This window comes from Geotrypetes seraphini, chromosome 5, assembly GCF_902459505.1.
Source record: "Geotrypetes seraphini chromosome 5, aGeoSer1.1, whole genome shotgun sequence".
In the NCBI taxonomy this organism is placed as follows: Eukaryota; Metazoa; Chordata; class Amphibia; order Gymnophiona; family Dermophiidae; genus Geotrypetes; species Geotrypetes seraphini.
In genome coordinates this window covers 10183332-10200095 of record NC_047088.1, presented here as the reverse complement: position 1 = coordinate 10200095, position 16764 = coordinate 10183332, and positions in this window count along the sequence as shown.

Below are 16764 nucleotides of genomic sequence, written 5' to 3'. Positions count from 1 at the left end.
TAACTAGGCATTGCCCCCCCAAATCAGCACTAACTACCCCTGTATTGTCCAGTTAGTTAAGATGCAGTTCTTGGGTGGAGCTGGTACTTAACCAGTTAGCAGCAAATATTGAAACTACGCTTCTCCCTCCAAATCCGCGGATTTTTTTGCAAGAAAACTATTTTCATTTTTTGGCTATTTTTAAGCTGTCCAAGCCTTCCCGGAACCTTACCCGGTGGTCTAGCGGTGAAGCCGGGCAGGAGCGATCTTCTATGCTCCTGCCCCGTGCAGAGCCGTCATCAGAATGGCTGCCGTGAGTTGCCGTTGTAGTCTCGAGACTACAACATGGCGGGCGTCCCGATGACGGCTCTGCACGGTAAGGTTCTGGGGATGCAGGAGAGAGGCGGGGGTGGGTCAGAGCCGGCCGAGAAGTTATTCGCGATTTTTCACACTTCACGGTCCAGCTCTGCACCTAACCTCCGCAAATACCGAGGGAGAAGTGTACTAACCAGCTAAGTAAGCAAATAAAAGTAGGACTTTAAAAAGGCCATCCTTCCTTATCCAGAGCTAACCAGGAACCAGTTTAAATACTGGCCAATCTAGGTTCACTTCCAGGTGACCGATGTCCCAGAAATTCAGTGCTAGAGCCTGGATATGGCCTGCCATTGAGTATCCAGGCTCAGTTCTACCCACGGCGATCAGCAGCTTAAAAACCACTGACCCCTAAACGTTTTTTTTCCAGAACAGGACAAAACCAGTTCTTCAGTTCCATTGTAGAACTTAGTTCTGGTGTCCCTAAGAAATCGAGAAGGACAAGTCCATCTGTGCAGGTAAATAACACCAAGTCTTGGATATCTTTTTGTAAATCATAAGCAAAAATAATTTTAGCATTGTGGCAACCATAGGAAGGTGTCCCATGCAAAGAGAAGACTTCTTTCCTTGTTTGTAACCAACATGCTTTCTGTTCAGATTCAGCTTAGGCATTGGGATGGGAAAGTTTGAAATTGTTTTTGCAGTTCTTAAGAAAAAGTGGTTGCTTTTCTATCTGGCCTCTTGGGTATAAGAAATACCCTGTGGCTTGTTCCTCACTTCTATTACTACTTAACACTGAAAGGTGTACGCAACGCTGTACATTTTGACATTTATACTTGGTCCCTTCTCGGAAGAGCTTACAATCTATCTTGGACAGATAGACATGACATAGATGGTAGGGGATGCAGAGCCCAAGGTGAGAGGAGTTAGGAGTCGAAAGTGCTCTAAAACAGATGGGTTTTTAACTGGGCCTTGAGCAATGCTAGAGATGGAGCCCGCTATAGGGATTCTGGCAGTTTGTTCCAAGCATATGGTGCAGCAAGGCTTCTAACCTACCCCTTCCTTTGCAAAGCCGCGCTAGCATTAGCATTTTTAGAGGTGTTACCACCGCAGCTGGCACTAAAAACCTTTGTGCAGCTTTATAAACGAGGGTGTTAGTGTTGCAACCATGCTGTCCTCACTTTCCCTCCCTTTTACTAAGCCACGATAAGAAGTTTTTACTGCGGCCTGGATTACTAAATGCTCCAACTCTCATAGAATTCTTATGAGTGTCACAACATTTAGCTCCCCAGGCTGCAGTAAAAACCTCTATCGTGGCTTAGTAAAAGAGGGGCCTCTGTGTATTAGTAAGTTAGAGAGAAGTCCAAGTGAAAAGAGTGAATGAACATCTAATAAGCTAATGTAACGACAGAATTGTAGTGTGGAAAAAAAAAAAATCAATGTTTAGTTATTGTGTTGAGGTGTCTACTTCATCTAAGCTAATGGTTTTTTTCTTGTTTTTTTTATGTTAAAAAAGCAGTTTTTATGATCATGTTATTGTATAGCTGTCCTCTCTAATATATATATGTCTTTTGTCATATCTTCCACAGAACTCTGCCGATTCTTATTAAATTTAGTGCGTCATGTCCTGAATGAAGTTGATGTAAAATGTTGTAAATATTTCCCACTACACAACACTACCTTGTGAAAATGAATTGTTGCAATGGGATACACACAGAAGCAGACAATAGTTTGTAAACACTCTCTGTATCAAAATGATTTTCAGTATAGAAGACTGAATTCTGATAAAGAACTTGATACTGTTAAGAGGTTACAACAGTCAACAATTGTTGAAAGCTCCCACAGAAGGGTTGGAACAACAACAGCCTTGATGTGCTGCTACAAAAGATCCAAGCAATGGGCACTGTGGATCATAAGCCGGGCAGTGGATGACCATGTTCGATTCACACACAAGAGCACATTGGCAATGTACGTGGTCTCGTACTGAGCCAGGAGGACATTCTGCAAACGCACCAAACAATTCGCCTAATAGCAGGAGAAGCAGGAATAAGCCGGACAACTGTGGTTAGGATAATTCATGATCTGAAATTAATGTCTTAAAGCATCATGTCCAAGAGTTAACTTTACACAACAAAGACACATGCCTGAAACAGTGCAAGCAGCTTTTGACCAAGTACCCAGAGCACAGCGTCAACTTCATCTCATTTACAGATGAAAAAATAGTTGTAGTTGCAGCAGCTGTCCGGAACCATGGTCTTCAGGTGTTCCCGTACCTGAATGACTGGCTCATCAAAGATTCAACATCTCAAGGGGTTCTTGTAGTGACCCAACGGACTATTTGGTTCCTTCAAAGATTGGGGTTCGAAATCAACTTTCCCAAATCCCAGCTCCAGCCCTCTCAAAACCTACAGTTCATCGGAGCTATTCTGGACACTGTTCAACTCAGAGCGTTCCTTCCTCAACAACGTCTGGATGCTCTTCTTCAGCTATGCAACAAAGTGTCTTCCCTCAATTCAATTTTGGCAAAGCACATGATGGTTCTTTTGGATCACATGGCCGCTACAGTTCACGTGACTCCTTTTACCAGACCTCCCGGTTCCTCAGTGGACCCTGGCATCTCAGTGGAATCAGGCTTTCAACCCTCTCTCTCTCGTCAAATCAAAATAACTCCCTCGTTCAAGCAATCTCTCCACTGGTGGATGCTCTCTTTCAATCTCTTCAGAGGCTTGCTGTTTCAAACGCCCCTCATCAGAAGGTCCTCACAACATATTCTTCGACCTAAGATGGTCTCCATACTCAAGGCCTTTGGTCCAGCACGGATCGCATGTGTCACATCAATCTGTTGGAACTCAAATCAATCTTCAATGCTCTCAAAGCCTTTCAGCATCTTCTTCACGACACAGTAGTCCTCATTCGAATGGACAATCAAGTTGCTATGTACTATGTCAACAAGCAGGGAGGAACAGGATCTCTCCCTCTTTGCCAGGAAGCTCTGAAATTTTGGACTTGGGCTATCTCTCACAACATCTTCCTAAAAGCTGTCTACATTCAAGGGAAGCAAAACTATCTGGCGGACAAATTGAGTCGCCTTCTCCAACCTCACGAATGGACACTCAATTCATCGCCTCTTCATCACATTTTTATCTCAGTGGGGGACTCCTCAGATAGATCTCTTCGCGTCTCCCCACAACAACAAATTGCCTCAGTTCTGCTCAAGAATATACTCTTCTCACCGACTAGAGGCAGATGCTTTTCTTCTGGAATGGACACACAAGTTTCTGTAAGCATTTCCTCCATTCCCTCTGATTCTTAGGACTTTTCTCAAAATCAAGACCAAACATGCCACCATGATTCTGATAGCTCATCAGTGGCCCAGACAACCGTGGTTCTCCCTTCTTCAACTCAGCAGCATGAAGCCATTTCCCTCTCTGCTTACACAGAGTCAAGGATCTCTACTTCATCCCAATCTGCAGTCTGTATACCTGACAGCTTGGTACCTCTCAACCTGAATGCTACTTTACAGTTTTCCCAATCTGTTCAGGACATTTTAGAGGCTTCAAGGAAGCCTGCCACTAGACACAGCTACAACCAGAAATGGACTAGATTTTCTGCTTGGTGCACCACGTATCAAAAGGAGCCTCAATCTACCTCCTTGTCTTCCATCTTGGATTATCTGTTGCACTTATTTACCTCTGGCCTCAAGTCAACATCCATTTGAGTCTATCTCAGTGCAATTGCGGCTTTCCATCAGCCTATTGAAGGGAAACCCCTCTCTGCTCATCCTCTGGTTTCCAGATTCATGAAAGGACTTTTAAATATCAAACCACCTCTTAAGCCACCTCCAGTGGTTTGGGATCTCAATTTTGTTCTTGCTCAACTGATGAAGCCTCCCTTTGGACCCATGGCTTCGGCTCATCTTAAATATCTCACTTGGAAAGTGGTTTTTCTCATCGTACTCACTTCTGCTAGTTGGGTTAGTGAGCTACAAGCTTTAGTTGCTGATCCACCTTTCACAGTATTCCATCATGACAATGTGGTCCTCCGTATTCATCCTAAATTCTTACCTAAAGTGGTTTCAGAATTTCATCTCAATCAATCTATTGTACTTTCTGTGTTATTTTCAAGGCCTCATTCTCATCCTGGAGAAACAGCTCTTCATACTCTGGACTGCAAGCGTGCTTTGGCCTTCTATTTAGAACGCACCAAACCGCACAGATCTGCTCCTCAACGTTTCATCTCCTTCAATCCAAACAAGTTGAGACATCCCATTTCTAAGCGCACCCTCTCCAACTGGATGGCTGCTTGCATCTCTTTCTGCTATGCCCAGGCTGGACTGCATCTACAGAGTTGAGTCACAGCCCACAAAGTCAGAGCCATGGCGGCATCTGTAGCTTTCCTCAGATCTACTCCTATTGAGGAAATTTGCAAAGCTGCCACCTGGTCCTCAATTCATACTTTCACCTCTCATTATTGTCTGGATGTTTTCTCCAGACAGGATGGCCATTTTGGCCAGGCAGTATTACAAAATTTATTCTCCTGAATTGCCAACTTTCCCACCATCCCATTCTGGTTAGCTTGGAGAATGTGAGAATAGGCTGCCTGCTTGTCCTGGGATAAAGCACAGTTACTTACCGTAACAGGTGTTATCCAGGGATAGCAGGCAGATATTCTCACAACCCACCCGCCTTCCCTGGTTGGCTTCTCTGCTAGCTATCTGAACTGAGGAGATGCGCCCTACACTGGGCGGGAAGGCACTCGCACATGCGCAGTGCAGCAGTCGCAAAACTTCTAAGGTTTCTACATGCAAGTCTTCTTGCGAGGCTGTCCACATCCGGGGCTCCGTGGATGATGTCACCCACATGTGAGAATAGCTGTCTGCTGTCCCTGGATAACACCTGTTACAGTAAGTAACTGCTTTATAGTAGCTCCACTGATTAACACACAGATTGATTGCTTGTACGTGCCTTCAACAATACTGAAGTGTGAGGTTAATGCCAAATACCTACTAAGGACCCGCCCAACCGTCAGCCAATCAGTCATGATATCATTCGCAATCTTGAAATTCAGATTCACAGATCTGTCCTTCATCTATCCTGGGATTAAGATCAATCGTGTATCCTGGGGTTAAGATCAATGGTGCGTACTACCAGAATGTCCTCTTGACGCAGAAGCTGTTGCCAGTAATCAGTCGCATGTCAGGAAACTATTTTATCTTCCATTCGAATAATGCCCCAGCACATTGGACAAAGGATATCGTAGAACTGCCACATCGGGAGATCTCAGACTTCATTGGGCCAGACCTAAACCCAGTTGACTCCTGGATCTGGAAGCTGATACAAGAATGCATCTACCAGGCAGTGATATCTGACATTTGACCTTAAGCCAGTGCCTCATCTCTGATTGGGCCGAGTTGAAGCAGAGCATCATTGACAAGTTCATAGATCAGTGGCAGCCAAGGCTGAAGGCATGCCTTTGTGCAAAAGGAGCACATGTTGAACATCTGCTTAATTGAAACATTATTTTTTGACTTTGCATTTTTCTGCAAGATATGCCATAAAACCTTTTGATATGTTTTAATTCGATTCACAATTCATTTTCACAAGGTTTCTATGTTTCCTGAAAGGGTGGTAGATGCAGGGAACAGTCTCCCAGAAGACTGTGTCTGAATTTAAAAGGGCCCTGGATAGACACATGGGATCTCTCGGAGAGAGAAAAAGATAATGGTTACTGCGAATGGGCAGACTAGTTGGGCCAATTGGCCTTTATCTGCCATCATGTTTCATGTTTGTATGTGGTGCGGTGGGAAATATTTACATTTCAAATCAACTCCATTCATAAGAATTGGCTGAATTCTGTAGAAGATGCAACAAAATAATTTTGGTGTGAGCTTTTTCAGTTCAGAGTGTGTGTTTATATATGATATTAGAGAGAGATACATAGCTATCTTATAGCTCAGAAAAGCATTGCACCTTATTAGACTGTAGATATGATAACATTAAAATATATAATACCCTTTCTTGTAAATACCAACACTGGATGCAGTCTTTTTCAAGTGCTGTCTTTTATAGAATATGTAATTGTATAGTGGGAGGAGATGGGAGTGGGAGAGGGAAAAGGAGGTGTCTGTGCAAAGTATAAAAGACTGAATTTATAGTAATTTTTCTAGGGCATTATGCTTGGAATGTTTAGTGTAATCTAGAACAATCAGCTGGATTGTAGAAACCTGATGAAAGAAAGTCAGTAAACAAGGACATATGTTCATGCATACCTACTTACTATATGTGCATGTATAGGTATATTGTATATAGCAGGGGTCCCCAAAGTCCCTCCTTGAGGGCCAAATCCAGTCGAGTTTTCATGAATTTGCATGAGATCTATGTGCATGCACTGCTTTCAATGCATATTCATTGGGGAGGGACTTTGGGGACCCCTGGTATATAGCAATTCGGTACTTCAGGAAAGGACCTGGGAAGCTCAGGTGTATCCCCCCAAATCCTGTCTTGACAGGGTTTCTTCAGTTAGCTTTGTTCTGGTTCTTTTGTGTTTGTAACCTTGCTATGTGACGTGTGGAGGAGTAGACTGAGAGCTAAGGGTTTGAATCCCACTGACATTCCTTGTGACCTTGGGCAATTCATTTAACTTTCTATTGCCTCTGTAGCGCATCCTTAAACAGGACTTTTCCAGTGCACGAAGACCATTTCCAATAAAGCCATAAATTTAACTTTTCTATTTCCAAAATAGTCTGACATTGCATTGTGACTTTGGCCTGACTGCAATCCTGTGAAGTCTCTGTCCAGCCTTGAGTTTTGCAACGCTCTTCTACCTTTATCTGTTAACTCAAATACTAGCTTGCCTTTGCCGCATCTTTTAATCCTTGTAAAGCGCATAGAACTTCACGGTCCTGCGGTATATAAACTGTTATTATTATTAACTGCTTTTTTATGCTTTGTTCAAGTACTTAACTGCACACCTCTAGGATAAAATTATTCCAGAGATCAAAACAGTGTGCTTTTCTTGATGGTTTAAAATTCCTTTCTGCAATCATATATGGTTCATAAAGACCTAAATACAGTGCTCTTCCTGGTGCTGATTGCCTGACTAGTGCATTTTCTGAAGCCCTTTAGGTCAGTCGGAAAACTCATGTGCAACCGAATCTGCCAGTCTCAAACAAAATGATTGTTAGTGTGCACTGTGATTTTGGGCATTTATAGCTTGTGCTCACCATTAGAGAAATTATTTTTCAGTTCAGAGAAGGAAGCTCAAAGGACATTTATAAGCCTTTTCAACCTTAGCAGAAATAATTTAGTCAAAGTTTCTTTTTATTTAGAGTTTTCCACCCCTTCCTCTCCCATTTGGAAGAAGCTAACGTGCACCTTGCTCTTGATGGCACTTTGTCCCTTTGTTATTAACTGGAGATTTTCATAAGACTTGGGAAAACTTTGTCCCTGGACTTGGGGACTGTACATCTGACCAAAATGGCAGGTTCGTGACCTTGAACTGCTTATTCCACTGTTCAAATCATTTATTGTCCAATGCAAAAAGAATTTGCTTTCTGTTCAGGGCCTGGATCTCAATTTGCCACAGCACATGTGACAGAAGGAGGGAAGGACTTGGGGCCAATGAAACAGAAGGTTTTCTGAAGAAGAGGCTAGCTCTTTCATAAATCATATTGAACAGTTCCCTGTTAAATTAAAGATTTTTGCCCTTTCAAGAAAACTTGAGTCTCTCTATTTACCAACTGTGCCAGTGAATGATACTCAAGTTTTCAGTAACTTTAGGGGCTTTAATAGAAGTAACTGAGCAATTGAACCTATCACTTTTCCACATAGTTCTCATGCAAGATGACACATTTGTTGTATCGTTCAACTAGCTTCTGCATTCCTGCAGAAAAGATGATTTTCAGCTGCTCCCAAAGCCAGGTGAGCACCGCTTCCTTTACTTCATCATGCTTTGTCTTTTGCTCTCCAAGGTCGCAGTGATATACCCATGTCTCATCACTGGTGACAATTCTCTCCAGAATACTCAGATCTTCTTCATACCATCTCTGAAACTACGTTGCAACCTCCACCCACTGTTGCTTGTGCAGGTCAGTAACCTGCTTGGGAACCCATCATGCGCAGACTTTCCTGGATCCCAAGTCGTCATGCGTTAAGGCAAAGGCAGATCCATAGCTGATAACCAAATTTGCAGCCAGTTGAGACACCATTATCCATTGGTCTTCTCTAATCAATGCATCTGCCCTGTCAATGTACTTTTTGTGTGTGCGATGTTAATGGGCGACCAGAATGAGCTTTGGTGGTTACACCTGTTCTTCCCACTTTAAACCTTTTTACGCACTCATAAACCTTTCATTGATTCATGGTGCTATGTCCATACTGAGTCAGTATCCGATATTGAATTTCCACAGATTTTACGCCCTCTGCCTAAAGAAAGCATCCATGTTTCTGACATTGTAGCTGCCATGACTAAAGATTGAGTGCTGCACTGTGCATGGACAAGCTATCCAAAAGGCATTGTACGAGTATATATATATATATTGCATTTCGCTAGCTTTGTCCCAATTATTTAATTTTTTATTCACCCTCATACATTACAGTTGAAACTGAAATATTCTTGAAAGAATTAAGCTAGCAGGGCCAGGCTCCCTGCAGTTGGAGTGTATGCATGAGTATGCTAAGGTTATCTTGAGGCGACATGTGGTTTGACTTAGAGAATGACACGGTGACAAAATTAATCACCGTTCCCATCCCCACAGATAACCGCGGGAAATAATCCCATGTCTATTTCAACCTCAGTCCTTCTACACCAGCATTCTTCAAAGCAAAGCTTGCGGGTCAGTGGTTGTGGCCATTCATACTCTCTTATGTGAGCCAAGGATAATGAAGCCATTGTGACATCACTGATGTGATTGGCTCTTAGGCCCTGGTGGAATGAGGCATTATGACATCACAATATCTGCTCTGGATACCAGAGACTGTCATTCTGTAGTGTCTGTTTCAACCTCAGTCCTTCTACACCAGCATTCTTCAAAGCAAAGCTTGAGGGTCAGTGGTTGTGGCCATTCTTCCCTCTCTCCTTAAAGAATGACATGAAGATGGTTTCCTGCGGTTATCCGCGGGGACGGGAACGGTGATGAATTTTGTCACCGTGTCATTCTCTAATTTGACTTTAGTCAAACTCCCATACATGTTGTCAGACTTTACCCTGCTCTTGGTGTAGGGCTTAGGAGAATATTGTAGCGGCAGCAGTAGTGTGAGAAAATCTGCTCCAGGGACCAGCTTTTTAAAGAGGGTATTGACAGATTGTTAACAAGGATCCTGTGTGTAGAAACAGAGAAAATTATGGCAGAGAGAGTCCATAGGGCCTGTCCAGTCTGTCTATTCATAACTGTTAAGCTGTACAATCCCTTCCTCAAAGATCTGTCTTTGTCCCAAGCTACTTTGCATTCAGATGCAGTCCTAGTTTCCACCTCCTCTGGGAGGCTGTTCCACACATCCACCATCCTGTCTGTGAAGAAATATTTCCTTAGATGACTCCTGAATTACATTACATTTCTAGACCTGAAAACCTCAAGGATCGATGCAGTTTACAAAATGGAAAACTGGACATTCCCAGCGAATAACAGAATATACATCTGTCCATTCAATTCTCTAGAAATTTTTCAAATAAGACTGATTTCAGTAACTTTCTGTAATGTATATCTAAACAACGAACACAACTCCTTCATTTTAGAGCTTCCTTAAACTTGAATGAAGCCCATTTCTTAATTCCATAGAAGTATTTAAACGTCGTATCTCCCCTTCCATTATAGATATATTTAGTTTTTTGTCCCCTTAGGCTTTGAAGACTACCAGTCATTTCAGTAGCCACTCTCTGGACTGATTCCATTCAGTTTATATTCTCCAGAGCTATAAACAGTCCTGCAAACAAGAGGTCTAAGCAGTTCCTTTATTCCTGCTGGCTATTTCCTGTGTACCCAAGCATCCTACTCATTTTTGTCATCACATTTTCTCTCTGGCTACCTAAATCATCAGCAGATCCAACTCTTCACCCCCTATAGGAGCTCATCACCTTATATTACTTGTTTGAAGTAGGTATTTCTAAAGCACAAGGCACTTAGAAACGTGACTGCAGTTAAAGGCCAAATGGCCCAGCCAGCCTGCCCCTTGAGAGTACATAGAGCAAAAGGGGACCCCATTCCTTTTGTTTCGTCCTGCTGCCTGCTTTTTGTTGAAATGCATTTCTTAATCATTTTAAAAGCAGAAACTTAAATAAGCGAAGCATTTGCTATTACTGGATAATTTGTGGTGGTCTTTTTATGTGGCATCTCAGAAGGATGCAGGTGCTGGGAAGTATTTATGATTAAATTATTTGAAAAAAAAAATAATTATTTTTGATGGTTTGACAAATAAAAAGGTTGTCCCTATGTTATAGCAAAACAAGGATTGTGATTGCTAGGCTCACGCTGGAGCTGAATTGCTTTCTGATAATGCTTTGAAAGTTTAAAAACAAAATTAGCAATTATTGATAATATACACTTTGCTGGCTGGACTGCTTAAGTGGCACTACTCTGGAATGGCTAGGATTAGCGATGCTACAGAAGCAGTATTTCTGCACCATCCTCGGTCATTGTGCAATATGGGCATCGAGTGGCCAAAGTAAGACTGTACATGTACCAGGTTCTGTACAGCGCTGGGATTGCAGGAGGTGGGGTACAGCGAATAACATGGCTGGTTGCACTGCAATCTGGAAAAAAATAATAATGGTATTATAAAAAAGGATAACGCTTATATTCAGAGTAGACTGAGCTATTTTGGGCATGGTATGATAGCTGTAGACTTGGGGGAAAACATACCCATTCTCTTGTGGTGTTGCACCAGTGCAGCAGCCTGGAATGAAGGAAGGGCTGTCAATAAATGCGACTTCATTGCTGAGACAGCACAAAGATCAATTCTCTCCCCTGCTGCAACTTGTTCATGCTGTGCATTTTAATGAAGTGCCAGGTATAAATCGGGCATCGTGCCAACCTGTGCCTAGTGCTTGATCACCTTAACTCTGCCTGTGCAAAACCTGATAGTCTAGTCCTAGACAAGAGCCACTGAATGCCATGGTGTTGAGCCTGCAGAACTCATAAATTGATCAAGAAGCTTTTTATTAGCGTTTGGACTTCTGCTGCTGGTTTTTAGACTTAGTGGAGAAGTAGCCTACTTGTGCACTTGGGGGATTGCAGCACCTTGTGACCCTGCACAGGTCTCTTAACCTTCCATTGCACCAAATGCAAAAAGGTACCTTTATATGTCTAGGTAATAAATGTAAAAGAACTTTGATTGTGCCACAGAAAGATGACTGATCTCTGCCCCCATAATATCAAGACTACAACAGCAGAAATAGCCAATCTTCTCTCCAAACCATATCCCATAACTTGGTTTGTGTACGAGTGATAGGAGCCCTGATGAAATAATGTAATCCCTGGATCTGGCCAGGCTTGTCTAAATTGTAAATTGCATTGAACTTCTGGGGCATATTAGCAATCCATAAATACTAAACTAATGTAAATGTAATCTTACTTTTGCATGGCCAGGTCTTTATTTGGCTCTGCATTGGAGCTGTCGCAAACCTCCTGAAACCCGCATGTCCTTTAGAAGCTGATGACAGAATCTAGAAATTCCAAAGGATAAGGAGAGTGTGGCATAGTGGTTAGAGCTATAGTCTCGGCAGCCTGAGGTTGTGGGTTCAAGCTCCATGTTGCTCCTTGTGACCTGGGGCAAGTCACCTAATCCTCTACAGCTGGACCACCAGGACAGATAGGGAAAGTACTTGAAGTACCTGTATTTTAAACCACTTTGAGTGTGGCTGTAAAACTGCAAAAAAGGACCCAATTCCTATAAATGCAAATAGCAAAAGGAATTCTATAACATTTTTGTAAAAATATTTCAAGTTTTATTAAAATTTTGATATACCGCCAAATCAGCATACAATGCAGTTTACAAAGATAAAACAGGTTGTGACAGAGACCACCATTCTGGGATTCAAGGGCAAGTTGGATGCACACCTTCTTGCAAATCACATTGAGGGATACGGGTGAATAAGGTGTCCATTAGGGAACACCTAGCTTAGCCTCCGCGTGTGACAAGATGGACCTAAGGTCTGATCCGGTGAAGGCATTTCTTATGTTCTTAACACATCTTAATACAAAAATCCCAAAATAGACAAAAATAATCACAAACAAAGATGAAACAGTAGGATAAGGGAAGAACTACAATATTTTAAAAAGAAAAGAACGGAGACGGGTAAAACAAAAGGGGAGGGAAAACAATGCAGCTGAAAGTGAAACACAATTAAAATGCCATCTATCTTTGGTGCAGCTTTCATTTCCCTATTACTAATATGAAAAGTCAATATAGAAAAGTATTTAATAATATCAACGTAAGTCTTTATTTATTTACTTGAGTTTAAATATCTACTTACCTAAAATAATGCTAGAGGCACTGAACTGGGGCAGATATTGATTTCATGAACCTTTCTTATCCTTGATACAGCGGAAGTAGGAAGGGACACTAAATTTCATAGTCTCAAGATGCAGATTTCTGACCGAAACACAGGCTGGATTAACTCATTATAATAAAAGGCTCCTTTGTCCCTGTTCTAGAAGGTTTTTTTCTTTTCATACTTTATGGTATTGCAGTATTGTTATCCCTGTATTTATGTAGACACATCTTAGTTTACATAGCTACACTCTTCATTTATTTTAATATTACATTGCAAAACATACTTGTTCTACCTGTTCTTAGATTATATACATCTTCTGCCAACTTGCAATGTCTCTCTTGCTACTACACAAATTCCTTAAAACGCCTCCTTTTGATTCTCTAGAGCACCAACAATGAATTTGAATAAAAGCTAAATGGAGGGAGGAAACTTGGATAATAAATGCAACTTATACAAATCCCATCACTCTAGACCAGGGGTGTCAAACTCGCTCAAATAGGGGCTGAAATTTGAAAAAAAGTCACGGGCTGAATTTTTAATTAAGATAATTAGGGGTCATGCTAAATGCGCACCTTTAAAAAAAAAAAAATTCATTTTGAAACCAACAATAAGTGCAACATATTATACAATCATATTACACTATAACAGCACCTAAATTCAATCAAATTGTAATCTATGACAAATACATATAACACCCCCCCCCCCCACACCTTCATATTCAAAAATTGCACTCAAATTGAAGATTAAAAATATTTTCCAACCCCACTCTGGACGTGCATGATCAAGGGGCAAAATCAAAAGGGCCCCTAAGTGACTAAGGCTTTATGTCAGAGGAGGGGCGGGATCGCGTCAGAGGGAACGTGCTACCGAGGTGGAGAGCGGTCTGCGAAGTTCGCTACAGCCGGCCGGCGATCCTCGTCAGGCTGCTTTGAAGAGGAGACCAGGTGAAGGCGGACGCGAATGAAGAGCAGCGGCGGCGATTCGTGCCGGCGGGCCAGATTTACTATAAAGTTTAAAATGTCTCGCGGGCCCATTTTGAACACCCCGCGGCCCAGAGTTTGACATGTCTGCTCTAGAATGTCACTACAAAATATAATAGCACACATGTAAGAATAGTTGTCATCATAACTGCAGCTGTGATATTCTTTGCATAGTCCAATTTACTCTTCCCACTTTTTTCAGACAATTGTAGATAGTAAAAGATGTTGGTGTTTGACATATGATGGCGTACATTTCAGGATTTCCACAAAAAAGAGAATCAACTAATTAAAACATATCAAAAAATCTATAACTTAAATCTAATAAATAATAGTGCTCAGTAAAAGCCAAAGTGAACCAAAATTCGTGAGCGCAGGGTGCTGTTAGTTCAATAAGCTTAAGTCATTGCACTCCTCCCTCCCTACCATATAAATAAAGCAGGTAAAAACCAGCAGTAAATAATAAGAGTAGAGGAGTACTTATCTTCATTACAGATGTTATATCCTCCTGGGCTCAGCTGCAGATCCAAAAGTGCACGGTGCTCCCCACTCAATCAAAACAAAACTCAAAATACAAAAATCACAAAAAATGTCCAACTTCATTCATCACAAGATCCATTCATCCAACTTCAATATTTCAAACAGTTCTATAATAAATCCAGAGCTTCCTCGACACAGTATATGGTCTCCGGTGAGTTGAAACAATACGTGTTTCCCTATTCGCTTCATCAAGAGGAAGATATTTGCAGCACTCTAGAAAAAGCAGCCAGATATCAGTATAAACTCAAACCATACAAACTAGAATTTATATCAAAAAGTCTTTCTTTACTTACATTTTCTTAATACAGCATGCGGCCTATTATTGGAATACAACCCCACCCCGGGCTTTATGATGGCATGACCGTATGTACTTAAATGCCTTCAACAGCCTTTTAACAATATTAGGAGCATATGTTTTAATAGAGTGACAGGCCTCAACTCACCTTGACAACAGATTGGCATGCATCAAAACAATTTCAACTTCCGACATTTGAGAACGATCAATCTGTAAACATAGAAAAGGTTCCTCAAGGACTGGTAAATGCATGTCAGGAGGTCCACTACTTCATCTAATTCAGGGGTGTCAAAGTCCCTTCTCGAGGGGCCACAATCCAGTCAGGTTTTTCAGGATTTCCCCAATGACTTTGCATGAGATCTATTTGCATGCACTGCTTTCATGGTATGCTAATAAATCTCATGCATATTCGTTGGGGAAATTCTGACAACCCGACTAGATTGCGGCCCTCGAGGAGAGACTTTGACACCCTTGATCTAATTACTTGTGTTCTTGATAAATGACATATAAGAATAAGAGGCTGATGCAGAAAGCAACCCATTAGAGTCACTGATTTGCCGTGACATGTTAAAATGTTACCAAATGTCCCCCTTCTGTCAGGCCTGAGCTGCAATTGACTTGGATACTGGCAGGAAAGGTACCTTTTTTTATTTGCCTGCAATCTGTACTGGCCTCTGACTGAGTGACCTCCCTCTCACCCTTCACCAGTATAAAAAAAGAAGCCAATGATAGTGGCCCTCCCACCAACTTAAATCACTGGCACCAGTCCACTTCACCCCCCCCCTCTCCCCCCCTAAGGACCAACCATCCCCTTCCCATTAAAGATTGCTCTGGAATCTAATTGTATCCCTTGACTAGTGCTGCCCAATTCAGTGAAAAATATTTCGATTTGATTCACCCTGTTGAATCGATTCATTTTCAATGACACAGCTTTTTATGTTAAAATCTGTTCTTATTAATAGTAAAGACAAAAAAATTAAACCAACAGAATTCAGAATATACAAATAGTCAACAAGTCACAACAGTGCAAGAAAACACAAGCCAGCCCCAACAAGGCAAATCCCCCCCCCCCCCCTTACTTATAAGATCAGTATAGAAGGCGACCAGGAGGTCTCTTAACACTCCAGGGGCCTGGACATTTGTGGCCCCTGGATCATCTAAAAGGGGGGGTCCCAAAAAAAAAAACCTAAAAGAGTTAAAGAAAGTTGATTGCAGTATCCAGTCCCGAGCTAGAGTTCAATATGCCACAGATTTCTTAAGAAATAGTATTCAAAATGGGGCAACGACCTCACGGGGATAAACAATGCAGATAAGTATATAAGTATAAGTATATAAGAAATAAATTACATTACATTACATAAGCACCCCAAACAATCAAAAAGTGACCACGTCTGCGCAGGCGGCCCACCGCCTCACGGGCCTCCCACAAGGCCAAATTATGCACCAAGGATCTCCATCCCCAAGAGAACAGCGGTTCAGACACAGATGACACAGCTTTTTAAGTTTAAACATTTTATTTCAAGTTTATTTAAAATTTCTTATACCGCCCAATCAACCTTCTAGGCGGTGTACAAAATCCTAAAAACATACTTTAGCTAAAATACAAATTTAAGCTGACAAAACATCACCAAACAGTAACAATAACTTACGAAGACTTTTAAAAACAAAGACAAACGGGAACAAAAGGTAAAAAGGCAAGAACTACAATAGTCAAAGTAAAAGAGAACAATTAGGGAAAATACAATAGGAGGGGCTGCTTTAAATAATGTTGAACAAGGCAATATCAAGGAAATTGGGCAGCACTACCATATTCCCCCTCCCGCCCCAATTCTCAGCTTCCCCAGAGCATCCCCAAAGAATTAGGCCCCATATTCCTCCTCCCCAACCCCCCCCCCCCCCCCACTCCATGATTTTAAGCTCCTCCCCTCCTCCCAATTTCATGGCCTCAGGAAAAGAAGAGAACACTGCAGCAGAGAGATCCTTTACTTCTGCTGAAAGTTAGATGTGGGGACTCGGAAGGAGAGGAGAAATGCTTTTGGGAACGAGCCAGCCAAGAGCCAACCACTATTACGCCACGAATCACACAGGCGCACGCCAACGGCCTTTCTTCTGATGTAACTTCTTGTTTCGCAGAGGGAAAGCCTGAACGTGAGTGGGTCTCAAGGGGGCCAA